Here is an 18,748-nt window from a genome sequence, read left to right on the forward strand (position 1 = left end):
GCACTAATCTTGCATTTTGAAGGCATTCCAGTTGGTGACATAGTTTTCATAATTTGGGAATATTTGCAGTGTATGCTTGGGTTCAGCTATTCCTTTACAGATAGCTTACTTTTTTGGTACTGTTTTGAATTTTGTACGTGAGTAATTAGAAAAAGTTAATTGACAATTTGCCCACATCTTGCTCTGTTGTCAGTCCAGAAACCACAAATGTTGAATTTGTAATTAAATGAGAAGAGGTCCCGGGCTGCCATGGGATGTAATTACAATTCGTTCCTGATAATACTTGAAGAAACATTTTTTTGGAAGTATTTAAATACTGATTTTTACTTCGAATCAATTTTTTTCTTTTAATTTAGATAAAGTAAAATAAAATGACATTATAAAACTTTTGGAAGGAATTTAGCCATTCTAGCATAAATCTGACCCCAGTGAGCGTATCAAAATCTAGAATAGTCTTGTTCATTACACTCCATGAATCTCATGAGCCATGTTTACCCCTTAGCAAACTGAGGACAACTATTTATACTGCTTGGGATGTCTGCGAGGGCAGTTTCAAAAGCTCAACCCTTCCCCAAATAATCCTCACGTATCCTGTTCTCTCCCCACTCCCACCCCGACCATGCAGGTTAATATTGGTAATGATGTCCAATATAAGAGGCTGCTTAGTACAAAACAAAACGCATGCTGGATACTATATCCCCAAAATGTTATTAATGAAATAATAAAATTTTTAAAGTAAATAGAAATCTTGTGATTAACTGGAGGATGTTAACCACAGATCAAAATTCTGCCTCGACTTGAAATTTAGTGGCTATAACTGAATTGGAAACAAAATATCCAAGTGGCAGGCAAGGTATTGTTCAAGTTGCAGAAAACAGAGTTAGTTAGGGAACAAATCCCTACCTGCCTAATCTAATGGTTCAGCACAATGATAAGCAAGAGGGTATGATAATAGTAATGGGAGCTGGAAGGAAGATTAGCAGGTCCTTGTAAGAACTTGTAGGGCTTCCCTGGTGGCGCAGTGGTTAAGAATCTGCCTGCCAATGCAGGAGACACGGGTTCGAGCCCTGGTCCAGGAAGATCCCACATGCTGCAGAGCAACTAAGCCTGTGCGCCACAAATACTGAGCCTGCGCTCTAGAGCCCACAGGCCACAACTACTGAGCCCACGTGCCTCAAGTACTGAAGTCCGTCCGCCTAGAGCCCATGCTCTGCAACAAGAGAAGCCACAGCAATAAGCCCGTGTACCGCAACGAAGAGTAGCCGCTGCTCGCTGCAACTAGAGAAAAGCCCAAGCGCAGTAACGAAGACCTAATGCAGCCAAAAATAAATAAATAAACAAATAAATAAATTTATTAAAAAAAGAACTTGTAGTGTGCTCTAGATCCCCACAGGATGTGTATCCAAATATAGGGATACAGCTCAAGGAAAAAAATGTGAGAATTAACCACCACCTATAGAACCATATCCCAATAATTTCACTGTGATGTTTCAATGTGCTTGTTTGTGATGTCAGAATCCAAAGAAGACATCATGATGATCACTAAAAACGCAATGGATGTAGCAGGATTTCGCCACTAAAAGGATTCCCTGACTAAATAATTTTGAGAAACAGTGCATGTTGTAAGGCCCTTTGGAGATTCGCAATGCACATGAACATAATAAAAGCTTTGAGAAATCCTGAAAAAACCTACCTGTGTATCACTCTGCATTTCTAAAGCATTTAGCAACAGAACTCTTTTGCCACTTACCTGTAAACATTCTGTAATGTACACTTGAGGTGCTGAATTAGTCATTGGTTTTAATCTTGCAAATATATATAGGTGGTGAGCCCATGAAGTCTAGAAAAGTGACAAGTGAAAAGTAAAACAATTATCAGTATTAATTCAGGATTTTAAAACAGGAAGTAATCTTATGTGACAACCAATATATTTCTATCGTTAAAGAGATATGCTAAAGCATGGGTAAGAGTCAAGACAGTTTGCCCTCTGTTCTCCATTCAGGAAACATTTATATTTCCAGAGGAAAGTAATTTCTATTTCTAAAATCCGTGTCTTCCTAAACAAGCCATGCATAGCAGGCATTACTAAACCAGGCATGTATTACAAAACCACAGGATCTAGGAATGGCTGGGGTATCCAAAAATTGTTCCTGAGATCCCATTTTTTGTTTATTTCTTTGCTTAATTAATAATGGGAATTCCTGGTGTCTGCTAAAACTGACCCAAACATTATCCAATCATAATATGATTGCTGGGACTTCCCTGGTGGTCCAGTGGTTAAGACTTCGTGCTTCCATTGCAGGGGGCACGGGTTCAATCCCTGGTTGGGGAACTAAGATCCCACATGCCACGTGACCAAAAACAAAACAAACAAACAAACAAAACAATATGATTGCCATGTTAAATGGAGCTATAAATACCATATATTTTCTCTCTTCCAAAAGCCCCTTTCTTTTGCAATCTGGCTCTTTTGCACGCAGGTAAAAATTCTGTCATATTTTCCTCCGGATCTATGCTTTTTTTTTTTTTCGCTACGCGGGCCTCTCACTGCTATGGCCTCTCCCGTTGCAGAGCACAGGCTCCGGACGCGCAGGCTCAGCGGCCATGGCTCACGGGCCCAGCCGCTCCACGGCACGTGGGATCCTCCCGGACCGGGGCACGAACCCGTGTCCTCTGCATCTGCAGGCGGACTCCCAACCACTGCGCCACCAGGGAAGCCCTATTCATATTTTTTTAAGTAGCAAAACAATGTTCTAGATTGTCACAATCTGTTTGACTTATTCTCTAATCTATTTCTTCAGTGCTTTGAGACATGTACTGATTATTAAATTCATTTCCCACATACTATTGATAACAAACAAAGGAGTTGTAGATAGCAATTTTTGGAAATGAGCACTGTGAATGTGAATGGGAGTTGTCTGATACGATCTGTTGAAGAAAGAACTGAACAGTATGATGTGCATATACGTGGGTTTTTCAGGAAGTTTCTGGAACAATGAAGTTATAATAAAGTAATGATGATGAAGACAGAGGAATACCAAAGCTATGTTAGTGAGGACAATAGAATTCTCAATTCATGACATTGTAGACAAAGTTGAGTGAGTGTATATGCTCTCTGTTCTCAGCTTCTTCAGCCTGAGCTGAAGGATAGACCATTAATATCTGGAAGCACGATCAAGCCACAACTTCACATCAATTTATTACAATCAAGTATCAGGTTTCTGGGGTGGTTTTTCAACTGCCATGAGTGTCAGGCTTTCCTGTTCTTTTTGTTGGAGACATTTGTTGGATCATTAAATGTGACAGCAGCTACACACAGTATGCAAAACTCTGGGGATCACAGATCTGAACACCGCAACGCAGACAAATCAGAGTTTGCATTCCACTTCTCAGGAGCCACAAGTACCCAAACTAAGCCGAGAGAATAAATACAATCACCCATTTGAAGAGCCTGCAGCATTAGCTATGGGGTTATTAGCAAAAGTCTTCAAATTCATAATTTCTTTGCATACTGGATCTCAGTAATATTTTAGATACCAGAGAGGTCTAGAGAGATGTAATTGCAGCACCCTTTTTCTAAACTAGCCCCTGTTCCTTTTAGAGGACCATATTACATGGCAGCTCTATTTTGAACCACCTGATATTTTCCTGTTTCAGTGTTAAGATATGTAGTATCAACAATCAAAACTAAGTCTTGATTTTGTAAACTAGTTTCTAGCCTATCTATTGAAGGGCCTAGATAGTTTACAAAGGTTAGACAGTCATAAGTGCCTCCTTCTTAAAGATGATGGAAGAAGAGTAGTGGTATTCAAAGCATTACAGTGATGTACAGAAATATGTGAGAGAGAAAAATATAGGATTTCCTAGAAGGTAAGTCTACTTGCAGAGAGGTACTTTTTGTTTTCAAAACAAAGAATGTGCAACATGAGGGACTGTCAAGTTTAAATGAGACCCTAAAAAACAAGTTAACCCAGAGGAAAACCATAATTCAAAAAGATACATGCACCCCAATGTGCATTGCAGCACTATTTACAATAGCCAAGACATGGAAGCAGCCTAAGTGTCCATCAACAGAGGAATGGATAAAGAAGATGTGGTACATATATATAATAGAATATTACTCCACCATAAAAGGAACGAAACTGGGTCATTTGTAGAGACGTGGATGGACCTAGAGTCTGTCATACAGAGTGAAGTAAGTCAGGAAGAGAAAAACAAATATTGTATATTAACGCATATACGTGGAATCTAGAAAAATGGTACAGATGAACCTATTTGCAGGGCAGGAATAGAGATGCAGACGTAGAGAATGGACGTGTGGACACTGTGGGGGGAGGGGAGGTGGGGTGAATTGGGAGATTGAGATTGACATACACTACACTACCACGTGTAAAAGAGATAGCTAGTGGGAACCAGCTGTAGAGCACAGTCGTACAGTGGCATGGAGACTGCGAAAAAGTAGGAACTGCAGTGCTAGCCAGATCCAGGAATTCTCTTATATGTCTCTCAACTAATGGCCTGATAAAGTTTTGAAAAGCTAAATCTGATAAGTGAAAGAAATTTACCTCCTTGGGATAAGTCATGTTCTAGGTTTGTTATCTACATGAAACCTAGTTTGTTACTTTGACAAAATTGTAACTTCTTGAAGACCTCGTGCCCTCTCTGAGCTAAAACAGTAAGCAGATAGATGGAATCAATCTTAGAGCTCACCCCATCTTTTTTTTTTTTTATGGATCTTTATTGGTATATAATTGCATCATAATACTCTGTTAGTTTCTGTTGTATGACAAAGTGAATCAGCCATATGCATACATATGGCCCCATATCCCCTCCCTCTTGAACCTCCCTCCCACCCTCCCTATCCCACCCCTCTAGGTCTTTGCAAAGCACTGAGCTGATCTCCCTGTGCTATGCTGCTGTTTCCCACTAGCTATCCATTTTACATTTGGTAGTGTATATATGTCGATGCCACTCTCTCACTTCGCCCCAGCTTCCCCCTCCCTCTCCATGTCCTCAAGTCCATTCTCTATGTCTATGTCTTTATTCCTGCCCTGCCACTAGGTTCATCAGTACCATTTTCTTTTTTTAGATTCCATATATATGCGTTAGCATATCGTATTTGTTTTTCTCTTTCTGACTTACTTCACTCTGTATGGCAGACTCTAGGTCCATCCACCTCACTACAAATAACTCAATTTTGTTTCTTTTTATGGATGAGTAATATTCCATTGTATATATGTGCCACATCTTCTTTATCCATTCATCTGTCGATGGACATTTAGCTTGCTTCCATGTCCTGGCTATTGTAAATAGAGCTGCAATGAACATTATGGTACATGTCTCTTTTTGAATTATGGTTTTCTCAGGGTGTATGCCCCATCTTAAGAACACAACAAAAGGTCATCCACATACTAGATAAGAATAGAATCACAAGGAAGTTTAGATCCTTGAGGTTGTGGTTGAAAACTTATGAAGAATAGGAGGGTACTTCAATAACACTTTTGGCCATAGTAGTCCAAGTATATTTTTGATTTTTCCAGGAGAACGTAAACAAATATTGATTATTTTGACCTAAAGGACCACTGAAAGAAGCAGAACACGGATTTACTACTGTAGAATTTTAGCTTCAGGAGCCACCAAAAAGAAAATAATATTTGGCCTTGGCACTACAGGGAAGCAGGGAATAGCTATCCTCGTGTCCGGGACAAGTACGTACAGTTGTCACTGGGTAATCCTGCGGGACCCCGTGGATACCAAAATCCAGGGATGCTCGAGTGTCTTACACAAAATGGTATAGTGTTTGCAAATACTATACTCCTGTATACTTTAAATCATCTTTAGATTATGACAATACTTAACGCAATGTAAATGCTGTATAAATAGTTGCCAGTACGTGATAAATTCAAGTTTCAGATTTTGGAGCTTTATGAACTTTTTTTTCAAAAATTTTTTTTTTTTTTTTTGCGGTACGCGGGCCTCCCACCGTTGCGGCCTCTCCCGCTGCGGAGCACAGGCTCCGGACGCTCAGGCTCAGTGGCCATGGCTCACGGGCCCAGCCGCTCCGCGGCACGTGGGATCCTCCCAGACCGGGGCACGAACCCGCGTTCCCCGCATTGGCAGGCGGACCCCCAACCGCTGCGCCACCAGGGAAGCCCCAAAATATTTTTGACCAGGGCTAGGCGGAACCTTGGCTAGGCGGAACCCGCGCTTGGCGGAGCCGAGCTAGGCGGAACTGGCCTAGGCGGGACCTGTATCGTTTCCGGTGGATCATTAACGGGAACGATACGAGTGTTCTTCGGTGTGCTGCAAGGTAAGATGAGTCCTTTCTCTATTTTGGCTGTTGTTTGTAGTCCGCCTTTAACTCTCAGAGGCTGTTGTGAAAATTTGAATTGGCGGTTAGGTGGGGCAGTGTTAACCTTGATGGGCCCAGCCCCGGTAAGCTTACTAGAATATGTTGCCCACGGGAAGTCTGGCGCCTCTGAGATTTGCAATGTGAGCTTGGTTTAGGTATACTGACATTGGTAAGTCACTGTCCAAATTAGCTATGCCATTATGATGAATAGAAGGCCCTCAGGGACTTCAAGAAAGGAACTATTAGCATATTTAGTTTGGCAATTCAATTTGCACAGTAAACCACTGCATATCAGTTACCAGGTGTGTGATCATTAAGGAGGAAAACATGTTACTCGGTTAAAGACCCGAGGGTGATGGTTATGGCTGGGACACAAGGCGTGCCAGGATTGTTAGAGACACCCACCACTGAGTATTCTAATAGTTCTGTGCTGCGTTTCAATATATTCTAAAAGTTCACTCCAGAAGTGAGGTTGTATAACAGTGGTAGGATTTCAGGTGGATATTGCATTACCTGTATCAATAAAAAATTTTGCAAGTTTTCCCTTTAATATTTAGAGAAATTTCTACTTGTAAGTTTAGAAGTAAAGCAGGAAATTGGGTGCTCAGTTCCCCCTTGGAGCACCTTTACTGACTTTTCACTTCATTTTCTTCCTGTAGTTTCTTGGCTAACACAAGATAATTTTTTTTCCAATGCATTTTTGTTTACAGTAACTACTCATGAGTTCATCAGAAGACGGGCTTTTCCCATATAGAATGACTGAGGCAGAAGTATCTAGCTGGGTTTTTTTTTTGTTTTGTTTTCTGTAAAAGAATAAATGTATCCTGAGGCTTACTCTGTTTCTGTTTCAAGCCTTTTTCAAAATATTCAGCAAGGTATTTGAGGCCTGGTAAAAGGCTATTTCCCATTCTAGTTTTTGCTTTCATATTAAATTCCCTCTTTGTAGCTTAAGACTATTGATAAAAGGTGAGAAGAAAGCTGGGGTCACATCTGCCTCAGGATCTACTCCTAAATTCTGCTTAAATAGTAGAGAGCCTGTCCTTGAAATATCAAATGAACTTATCCGTGCTTTGCTACAAGACTATATCATAGTCCATTCTATTTTCATAGGAAAGTCTGTGGGGATAGCCACCAAAAGACTGTGTTCAATATTTCAAGCTCTTCTAAACCTCTCTAGATCCCTTTTTAATTAGAACTCTATTCAGTTACCCTTGTGATCTTCCCATTCTGCCTTATTCTCTTAATTTTCTGCACCTGAGTTTCCATACTGTATTAATTAATTGTTGTATATCTGGAAGCCCTGGATTATTGGTTTCTAAAGTTATCCTACATTTCTCTGCAAATTTGGTTCTATCTTATATAGACTTTGGAAACTATTTGACAGTGGCTTTCAACTCATAGTGAGACCTTAGCTTAAAACCAACCACAAGAGGTTTTTCCTGTTCTGAGGGCAGTTTAAAGAGTTAATTGAGCTTTGGGGGTTTCTGTCCAGCTAGGCCGGAAGGGGAGAGTGCCAGAGAGCGAGCAGGAGTAGAGAGAAGTGAAGGTGTATAGTATGGTAGAAAAGAATCATAGGATGAAGACTAGTAGGTTCATTTTGTAATTTGAGGGAATCAAAAAGGGAGATAGTTTTATGTTTTTCACATTTGCTTTGGTGGAGAATTTTTTTTTTTTTTTTTTGCGGTACGCAGGCCTCGCACTGTTGTGGCCTCTCCCGTTGCGGAGCACAGGCTCCGGACGCGCAGGCTCAGTGGCCATGGCTCATGGGCCCAGCCACTCTGTGATATGTGGGATCCTCCCGGACTGGGGCACGAACCCGTGTCCCCTGCATCGGCAGGCGGACTCTTTAACCACTGCGCCACCAGGGAAACCCTGGTGGAGAATTTTTTTAAGGAAACAACTTTGGATCTGAATTTCTTTTAACCACTTCCTTATGCTAATCAAAATTTGCAAAAATTGGATATTTGAAATTTTGTTCCTTTTTGGTTCGAAGGTGACTCTCAAATGAACGCTTTCGATTATATCAGAAAGTTTCTCTGGAGTGATTACTGTAATTCTAAATTATCCTTGGTGAATTATGTCATTTAGAAAGCTAAGCTCATGATTTGCAGTTGTAGTGGTAAAAATATGAGAACTAGATAACTGACCCAGAGGGAATGCAGTTGTATATATGGATGGAGATAAACCCATAGGAGTCTGGGAACGGTTAGTCAGAGAGGGTGGTTTGTGAACCTCATGACTCTAGCCCCACAGCCTAATGGCCAGCCATCTCTGATTAATCACAGAGGGTGGAAGAGCTTGGAGAAATCTTTCCCAAACTGGACTCCCATGGGCAAAACAAGTGAAGACTGAGGAAAGTCCTCCTAGATTTGGTAAGGAACCAGGACACTTTGTTCAAAGGATGAGTTCTGGTAAGAAACCACTGAAATTCTCAGTTTCTTAGGGCCAGTTTGATGAAGGGAGTTATTGGGACCTCTGTTGCTCCTTTTTTTTTACATCTTTATTGGAGTATAATTGCTTTACAATGGTGTGTTAGTTTCTGCTTTATAACAAAGTGAATCAGTTATACATATGTTCCCATATCTCTTCCCTCTTGCGTCTCCCTCCCTCCCACCCTCCCTATCCCACCCCTCTAGGTGGTTACAAAGCACCGAGCTGATTTCCTTGTGCTATGCGGCTGCTTCCCACTAGCTATCTATTTTATGTTTGGTAGTGTATATATGTCCATGCCACTCTCTCACTTTGTCACAGCTTACCCTTCCCCCTCCCCATATCCTCAAGTCCATTCTCTAGTAGGTCTGTGTCTTTATTCCTGTCTTACCCCTAGGTTCTTCATGACATTTTTTTTTTCTTAAATGGATAAAGAATATGTGGCACATATATACAATGGAATACTACTCAGCCATAAAAAGAAACGAAATTGAGCTATTTGTAATGAGGTGGATGGACCTAGAGTCTGTCATACAGAGTGAAGTAAGTCAGAAAGAGAAAGACAAATACCGTATGTTCCTCCTTTTTTCTATGAACTTTCCTCTTATAGATGTACAACCAAAATTACAAGGACAGATAGAAACAAGTAGTTGTAATAAGGCAGTTTGCGCCAAGAATATATATATATTTTTCAAGTATGAGCAGACAGTAAAGAATTCCTAAAATGGGTTCCTTTTTCCTAGAAGTTAATCTCACCATTTTGGAAGCTGACCACCAGAGTGTTTTGACTGAGTAGTTTTGGGGGTGGGGCAGGGTTAAGAATGTGCATTTCTAACAAGTTTCCCTGGCAGGAGGTCAAGGGGACTCAGAGTAGCAGTGCCCTAGTCAAGGGTCTTGGACTACTACAGTAAGGAGATCTAGAATGGCTGTTGGTAGGAACTCCAAGACTATCAAACACTGGCTCCCTGGAAAAAACAAACAAACAAACACTAAAATAATCTACTGATAAGACAAAGCTGAGTTTATTTTTACTATGGTGAAAGAGAGCACTGCTTAATAGAGTCTTGGATGGGGATATATATGAGCGTTTGGAGTCAAGTTTAAGGTAGATCTTTTAATACAGGTGTTTGATTAGGATTGGATAAGTATCAATATCATGATATAATAGTTTAGGATTTGTAGACCCAGCAAGAAAAGGATTTTTAGGCAAGGGTTTTAAAGAGCTGTGAGGAGTAAACAGATGTTTGATGCTATTTATTGAAGAGTTGAACAGTTTGATATTCATTTAAATGGTGTTTGGGAAGTTCCTGGAATGAACAATGAAGTTATTTGCAACTTTTATCTTCCTGGGCAAGAGATTCTTAGAATAGCAAAACCATGTTGATAAAAACAGTGAAATGCTAAAGTTACGTTAGTGAAGATGGCCTAACAGTAAAATAACATTAATAGAAACAGCTGTGCAGGCATAGATTATGTAGATATATTTTCATACTTCTCAGAATATTGCATATACACAAAATGTCAATACCCCAATTGCATATGCAATTGTCATATTATTGATAAAAATGGACTGCATACTTAGCAATATCAATATTAAAATCAACCAGTAAGCATACAGTTCATCGGGTTTAAGTAAACATCTTCATTCTGTCTTTATCTTACACATCATACAAACATTTATTGAAAATTACGCTGTGATTTTTATATTTTGAGTCCAAGAAAGCCTCATGTTAAGGGAAGGGAACAGAATAGGTAATTTATTTTGCCAGGGGTGAGAGGTGGGGTGAGGGGTAGGAAGGGTAGTCTTATTTTACCAAATCAAACTAAAAACAAAATGCACAAATATGTTTGACTTACTTTTGGATATAAAAAATTTTAGTGAAGCAGGTGGGATATTTAAGAGAAGTCCCAGTAAACTTTAATTAAAGGAGAAAATGGTTGTCAAATTTATGGGAAAGAAAAGAGCTATTATTGATTAAGTGGACTCTTTAGACCAATATTAGATCTTCTTTCTAAGCAATGCAATCAATAAATTTAGGCTTGCTTTCAGATAGTGGTTCTCCAGGTGTTGTCCCCAGACCGTCAGCATCACTGTCCCTGGGAACTTGTTAGAACACAAATTCTTGGGCCCCACTTCAGACCTAATGACTCAAAGCTCTGGGATTGGGCCTGGAAATCTTGTTTCAACAAGCCCTAATAATGATTCTGATACAGGTTCCAGTTTGACAGCCCCTACTGTAGGAGAGAGTCAAATTGCACTGAAACACATCACCACGTTTCTTCTGAACGTTTGGGGCCCCAGATACTACCTTGGAACTTCTTTAGTAAAGTCAAGTGAGGCTGTGAGAGTTATATTAACAAATTATAACAAATATAGTAATATTAACAAGTCATAGTTTATAGATGTTTTTAGAGCTCTCTGAGGGCCCATAGAGTTAGAAAACAATTGTTTTAATTTTATTAAAAAGTTAAAATCATGACTCTCATACAAAAATAAAATGAACACATTTCAAAAATTCTATGTAACTCACTAAATCAACAAGAGAACCAAAGATATTAAAACCATGCAGTTGAATATTTCAAACTGAAGCAAAAGCAACAAGGTTAAGACTAGGGATTTGTAGTTGAGAAATACGTGGGTACACAAATTTATTTATTTATTTATTTTTTGTGTGGTACGCGGGCCTCTCACTGTTGTGGCCTCTCCCGTTGCGGAGCACAGGCTCCGGACGCGCAGGCTCAGCGGCCATGGCTCACGGGCCCAGCCGCTCCGCGGCATGTGGGATCTTCCGGGGCTGGGGCAAAAACCCGTGTCCCCTGCAGCGGCAGGCGGACTCTCAACCACTGCGCCACCAGGGAAGCCCAGTACACAGATTTTTTGAAGGAGAAAGTATAGATATGAAAGAGTAGATATCCAGTACATCTAAAGAACTTATAGATCAAGAAAAGATGTGACAGTTGATTAGGAGATCATTAGAAACTTTAAGAGTACATTTTTAGTAGGGTACTGAAGGTATATGCACATCACAGGGGGGTCATCCAATTATGACTAACTGAATAAGGGGATCATCGGAAATGATCTGTATTAACTCATTTAAGAAGTGTAACTGTAAAAGGGGACGAGAAATATAACATGAAGCATAGAGTAGCAACGGAGACATATAACTTTTCTTTAAGATGGGATCTCTGTTTCAGAGGGTGGTCTTGCCTCCAGTGAGGCAAGAATGTCATGAAGGGGCTTCCCTGGTGGCGCAGTGGTTGAGAGTCCCCCTGCCGATGCAGGGGACACGAGCTCGTGACCCGGTCTGGGAGGAACACACATGCCGCAGAGCGGCTGGGCCCGTGAGCCATGGCCGCTGAGCCTGCGCGTCCGGAGCTTGTGCCCCACAACAGGAGAGGCCACAGCAGTGAGAGACCCGCGTACTGCAAAAAAAAAAAAAAAAAAAAAAGAATGTCATAAAGTAAGGTTTGGGAATGACAACTTTTTTTTAGTAGAACTCCAAGTTTTCCTTCATGTGTATTACAAGGTGATAGCTTAGATAAGCCAGGTTGGGTGTTTCTAGTGCTGTCCGCATCTCCCTTACATCAGAGACATTCTGGGCCTTGAGCCACTTCTTTCTTTTGTTTGACAGGTGCAGAGGGCTGAGCTAATCATAGCCTCTAGTTCAAGTCACACTGTTGCCCTGCTTGGTGCCAGATCCCTCTCCTGCTTTTATCTCTCTGATTATTCCCTTTTAGCACCATTATCCACCCCCCTTTCTACTCGCCCTACCACTAAGGCAGAGACTGCAGACTCCAGTCCCAACTCTGCCCCTCGCCTGCCAAAGACATTTCCAAGGCCAGCTCTTCTCTGCGAGCCTGTTCCTTCAGCTCGAAGTGAGGATGAGGCTACCTGACTTACCTCTTTCTCAGGGTTTTAGGAACCTAATAAGATAATGATTCTAAAGACATTTTTAAGCTATAAAGCTCACATGTATGGTTTTATCTCAGAAATCATCTGTGCTATGAAAAGTTGTGGCTGTTTTGATAAGGCCACTTTTTGAAGTTGCCTCATGTAGGAGAAATCTGATTCCAAGCTGTTATGGACGGAACTGTGTTCTCTCAAAATTCATATGTTGAAGCCCTAACTTCCAATGTGACTATATTTGGAGATAGGGCCTATAAGAAGATAATAAAATTAAATGAGGTCATGAGGGTGGGGCTTCAATCCGCTAGGACTCCTGTCCTCATAAGAAGAGTAAGAGATACTAGAGAGCTCTCTTTCCCCACGCATGCACAGAGAAGAGGCCATGTAAGGATAGAGAGAGAAGCTGGGAAGAGAGGGCTCACCAGAAACCAACCCTGACAGAACCTTGATCTTGGACTTCTGGCCTCTAGAACTGTGAGAAATTAAATTTAAGATGTTTAAGCCGCTCAATCTGGGTATTTTGTTATGGCAGCCCTAGTAGACTAATACATTCCCTTTATCAGAAACTGTTTCCTTCCCCTTCTCCCTTTTGATTTTTCTCTCTCCCATATGAAAGCTCAATTTAAAGAAGACATCTCAAAATCATTCAAACTAAAGTGTAAATGACAAAGAGACCTTGAAATGTTCCCTTTCTCTGGGCTCTCATGTCATTTGAATTTAACATGGTCCCTACCGTAAGTCTCAGGATTGGAGATCTAGGTAGATGGCCAGGTACCAGGAGGGATGTGGGTGTACATTGGTCCTCCCTGAGGGGTCCCTGTGCATTAGGCCTCCAACTCTGGTGCTTGCCCTGGAGCCTCAGGCCAAAGGACAAGATATGGACCAGAAAGCTGACTTTTGTTTCTTGGCACAGTGGGGATAAAGTGCCAGGCCCAGAGGTAGGATGCCAGGATCCCTGTTGGAAATTTTCCCCCATCATAGGAAAACTCCAGTGTTGCCCTCCCTGCCCCCCCCTCAATTTTCCCATCATCTTATTTTTAAGAAATCTTCAGCTGAAAAGGAGAAATGCCAAACTCCAGCTACAGGTTTTATATGGTAATAGGAACCCAACTCAAAAGGGTTTTAAACATAAAAGACTTTCTTGTCTTGAGTATTGGCAAGTCCAGGAGGAGAGTTGGCTTCACGTTGATTTAATGGCTTAGGTGTGTCCCCAGGGACCCAGTCTGTCCTCCCGCTCTCTTTACTTCCCTCAGCGTCAACTTCATTCTCAGACATGCCAGCAACCAGAAGAAAAGAAGAGTGTATTTTCCTTTAGCTTTTTCTTAGGAACCAGAAAACTCCTCAGGAGCCTCCCTGGACAATTTCCTTTCAAAGTTTGGTTTTCTATAAATAAAGAAGGCTGCAAGTGGGAATAGATGTCAAGTAGTGACTAACAATATCCACTGCACTGCACTCGGCTTCTAAGTTTTTATCAGACTGAGAGTCAAGCACAATGAATGGTAATAGACCGGGTGTATTGGTGTAAGCTCTGTGCTGATCAGGATATTACAGCCACCTCCAGCAGTGGAGCTATGATGAGATCAGTGGCGTGAAGAGAGATTGAACTATCCAAGGACCACAGAACAGCTGTGCTTGAAGATTCACAGCCGCTCCATAACCCAGCTAACCCCGGTGACTATGCTACTTATTTTGGTCTCCGCTTTTTTTTTTTTTTTTTTTTTTGCGGTACGCGGGCCCCTCACCACTGTGGCCTCTCCTGCCGCGGAGCACAGGCTCCGGATGCGCAGGCTCAGCGGCCATGGCCCATGGGCCCAGCCCCTCCGTGGCATGCGGGATCCTCCTGGACCGGGGCATGAACCCGCGTCCCCTGCATCGGCAGGCGGACTCTCAAGCACTGAGCCACCAGGGAAGCCCCTCCGCTTGTCTTTTTATATTTTATTTCTATTCTGTTCAGTACCTACCCACTGGCTCTCTTTCTTATTTCCCTGTCCAGATTCCATTCAGAGACAGTTTGTGTGGCCTGCCCGGCAGAACCTTTTGCTCTTGACAGCTGTCCTGGGCATGCCTAGCCTACAACCAGGTTGCTCTTAGGCCGGGTCTATCTTTGGTTCCATCACCAGAGATCTTGAGACAGAGCAGGAATATTGCCATATTCAGTGTAGTCATCGCACCTTTCTCTTTTAAACTCCAAGAGCAGGTCTGTATTTAAATTTTCTTAAATGTGGTAACACCAAAAGAGAAAAGGATGTTATGGTCCAAATAAAAGTCGAATGTCGTAATCTTTTTTTTTTTTCTTTCAATCCTTACAACTACCTGGAAGTTTGCTATTATTTTTATTTATTTATTAACATCTATTTTTTTTAACATCTTTATTGGAGTATAATTGCTTTACAATGGTGGGTTAATTTCTGCTTTATAACAAAGTGAATCAGCTATACATATATCCCATATCCCTTCCCTCTTGCCTCTCCCTCCCACCCTATCCCACCCCTCTAGGTGGTCACAAAACACCGAGCTGATCTCCCTGTGCTATGTGGCTGCTTCCCACTAGCTATCTATTTTACATTTGGTAGTGTATACATGTCCATGCCACTCTCTCACTTCGTCCCAGCTTACCCTTCCCCCTCCCCGTTTCCTCAAGTTCATTCTCTACGTCTGCACCTTTATTCCAGTCCTGCCCCTAGGTTCTTCAGAACCATTTTTTTTTTCTTACATTCCATATATATGTGTTAGCCTACGGTATTTGTTTTTCTCTTTCTGACTTACTTCACTCTGTATGACAGACTCTAGGTCCATCCACCTCAATACAAATAACTCAATTTTGTTTCTTTTTATGGATGAGTAATATTCCATTGTATATATGTGCCACATCTTCTTTATCCATTCATCTGTCGATGGACACTTAGGTTGCTTCCATGTCCTGGCTATTGTAAATAGAGCTGCAATGAACATTGTGGTACATGACTCTTTTTGAATTATGGTTTTCTCAGGGTATATGCCCAGTAGTGGGATTGCTGGGTCGTATGGTAGTTCTATTTTTAGTTTTTTAAGGACTCTCCATACTGTTCTCTATAGTGGCTGTCTCAATTTGCATTCCCACCAACAGTGCAAGAGGGTTCCCTTTTCTCCACACCCTCTCCAGCATTTATTGTTTGCAGATTTTTTAAAAAAATAAATGTATTTATTTATTTATTTTTGGCTGTGTTGGGTCTTTGCTGCTGCATGTGGGCTTTAGTTGCGGCGAGTGGGGGCTACCCTTCGTTGCAATGTGTGGGCTTCTCATTGCAGTGGTTTCTCATTGCGGAGCACAGGCTTTAGGCGCGTGGGCTTAGTAGTTGTGGCTCATGGGCTTATTTGCTCCACGGCATGTGGGATCTTCCCGGACCAGGGATCGAACCCATGTCCCCTGCATTGGCAGACAGATTCTCAACCACTGCACCACCAGGTCTGTAGATTTTTTGATGATGGCCATTCTGACTGGTGTGAGGTGATACCTCATTGTAGTTTTGATTTGCATTTCTCTAATGATTAGTGATGTTGAGCATCCTTTCATGTGTTTGTTGGTAATCTGTATATCTTCTTTGGAGAAATATCTATGTAGGTCTTCTGCCCATTTTTGGATTGGGTTGTTTGTTTTTTTGATACTGAGCTGCATGAGCTGCTTGTAAATTTTGGAGATTAATTCTTTGTCAGTTGCGTCATTTGCAAATATTTTCTCCCATTCTGAGGGTTGTCTTTTCGTCTTTTATGGTTTCCTCAAAAGCTTTTAAGTTTCATTAGGTCCTATTTGTTTATTTTTGTTTTTATTTCCATTTCTCTAGTGGGGGGGTCCAAAAGGATCTTGCTGTGATATATGTCATAGAGTGTTCTGCCTATGTTTTCCTCTAAGAATTTTATAGTGTCTGGCCTTACATTTAGGTCTTTAATCCATTTTGAGTTTATTTTTGTGTATGGTGTTAGGAAGTGTTGTAATTTCATTCTTTTACATGTAGCTGTCCAGTTTTCCCAACACCACTTATTGAAGAGGCTGTCTTTTTTCCATTGTATATTCTTGCCTCCTTTGTCAAAGATAAGGTGACCGTATGTGTGTGGGTTTATCTCTGGGATTTCTATCCTATTCCACTGATCTATATTTCTGTTTTTGTGCCAGTACCGTATTTTCTTAATTACTATAGCTTTGTAGTATAGTCTGAAGTCAGGGAGCCTGATTCCTCCAGCTCCGTTTTTCTTTCTCAAGATTGCTTTGGCTATTCGGGGTCTTTTGTGTTTCCATACAAATTGTAAAATTTTTTGTTCTAGTTCTGTGAAAAATGCTATTGTTAGTTTGATAGGGATTGCATTGAATCTGTAGATTGCTTTGGGTAGTATAGTCATTTTCACAGGGTTGATTCTTCCAATCCAAGAACATGGTATATCTCTCCATCTGTTTGTATCTTTAATTTCTTTCATCAGTGTCTTACAGTTTTCTGCATACAGGTCTTTTGTCTCCTTAGGTAGGTTTATTCCTAGGTATTTTATTCTTTCTGTTGCAGTGGTAAATGGGAGCGTTTTCTTAGTTTCTCGTTCAGATTTTTCATCATTGTGTATAAGAATGCATGAGATTTCTGTGCATTAAGTTTGTATCCTGCTACTTTACCAAGTTCATTGATTAGCTCTGGAAGTTTTTGGTAGCATTTTTAGGATTCTCTTTGTATAGTATCATGTCATCTGCAAACAGTGACTCTTTACTTCTTCTTTTCTGATTTGGATTCCTTTTATTTCTTTTTCTTCTCTGACTGCTGTGGCTAAAACTTCCAAAACTATGTTGAATAATAGTGGTGAGAATGGACAACTTTGTCTTGTTCCTGATCTTAGAGGAAATGGTTTCAGTTTTTCACCATTGAGAATGATGTTTGCGGTGGGTTTGTCATATATGGCCTTTATTATGTTGAGTTAAGTTCTCTCTATGCCTACTTTCTGGAGGGCTTTTATCATAAATCGGTGTTGAATTTTGTCAAAAGCTTTTTCTGCATCTATTGAGATGATCATATGGTTTTTCTCCTTCCATTTGTTAATATGGTTTATCACATTGATTGATTTGTGTATGTTGAAGAATCCTTGTATTCCTGGGATAAACCCCACTTGATCATGGTGTATGATCTGTTTAATGTGCTGTTGGATTCTGTTTGCTAGTATTTTGTTGAGGATTTTTGCATCAATGTTCATCAGTGATATTGGCCTGTATTTTTCTTTGTGACGTCCTTGTCTGGTTGTGGTATCGGGTTGATGGTGGCCTCCTAGAATGACTTTGGGAGTGTTCCTCCCTCTGCTATATTTTGGGAGAGTTTGAGAAGGATAGGTATTAGCTCTTCTCTAAATGTTTGATAGAATTCGCCTGTGAAGCCATCTAGTCCTGGGCTTTTGTTTCTTGGAAGATTTTTAATCCCATTCTCAATTTCAGTGCTTGTGATTGGTCTATTTTCTATTTCTTCCTGGTTCAGTCTCAGAAGGTTGTGCTTTTCTGAGAATTTGTCCATTTCTTCCAGGTTGTCCATTTTACTGACATAGAGTTGCTTGTAGTAATCTCTTATGTTCCTTTGTATTTCTGCAGTGTCAGTTCTTACTTCTCCTTTTTCATTTCTAATTCTGTTGATTTGAATCTTCTCCCTTTTTTTCTTGATGAGTCTGGCTAATGGTTTATCAGTTTTGCTTATCTTCTCAAAGAACCAGCTTTTAGTTTTATTGATCTTTGCTATTGTGTCCTTCATTTCTTTTTCATTTATTTCTGATCTAATCTTTATGATTTCTTTCCTTCTGCTAACTGGGGGTCTTTTGTTCCTCTTTCTCTAATTGCTTTAGGTGTAAGGTCAGGTTGTTTATTTGAGATGTTTCTTGTTTCTTGAGGTAGGATTGTATTGCTATAAACTTCCGTCTTAGAACCACTTCTGTGTCCCAAAAGTTTTTCGATCATCGTGTTTTCATTGTCATTTGTTTCTAGGTATTTTTTGATTTCCTCTTTGATTTCTTCAGTGATCTCTTGGTTATTTAGTAGTGTATTGTGTAGCCTCCATATGTTTGTA

The sequence above is a fragment of the Grampus griseus genome (genome assembly GCF_964374135.1).
Source record: "Grampus griseus genome assembly, chromosome: 13".
Lineage (NCBI taxonomy): Eukaryota > Metazoa > Chordata > Mammalia > Artiodactyla > Delphinidae > Grampus > Grampus griseus.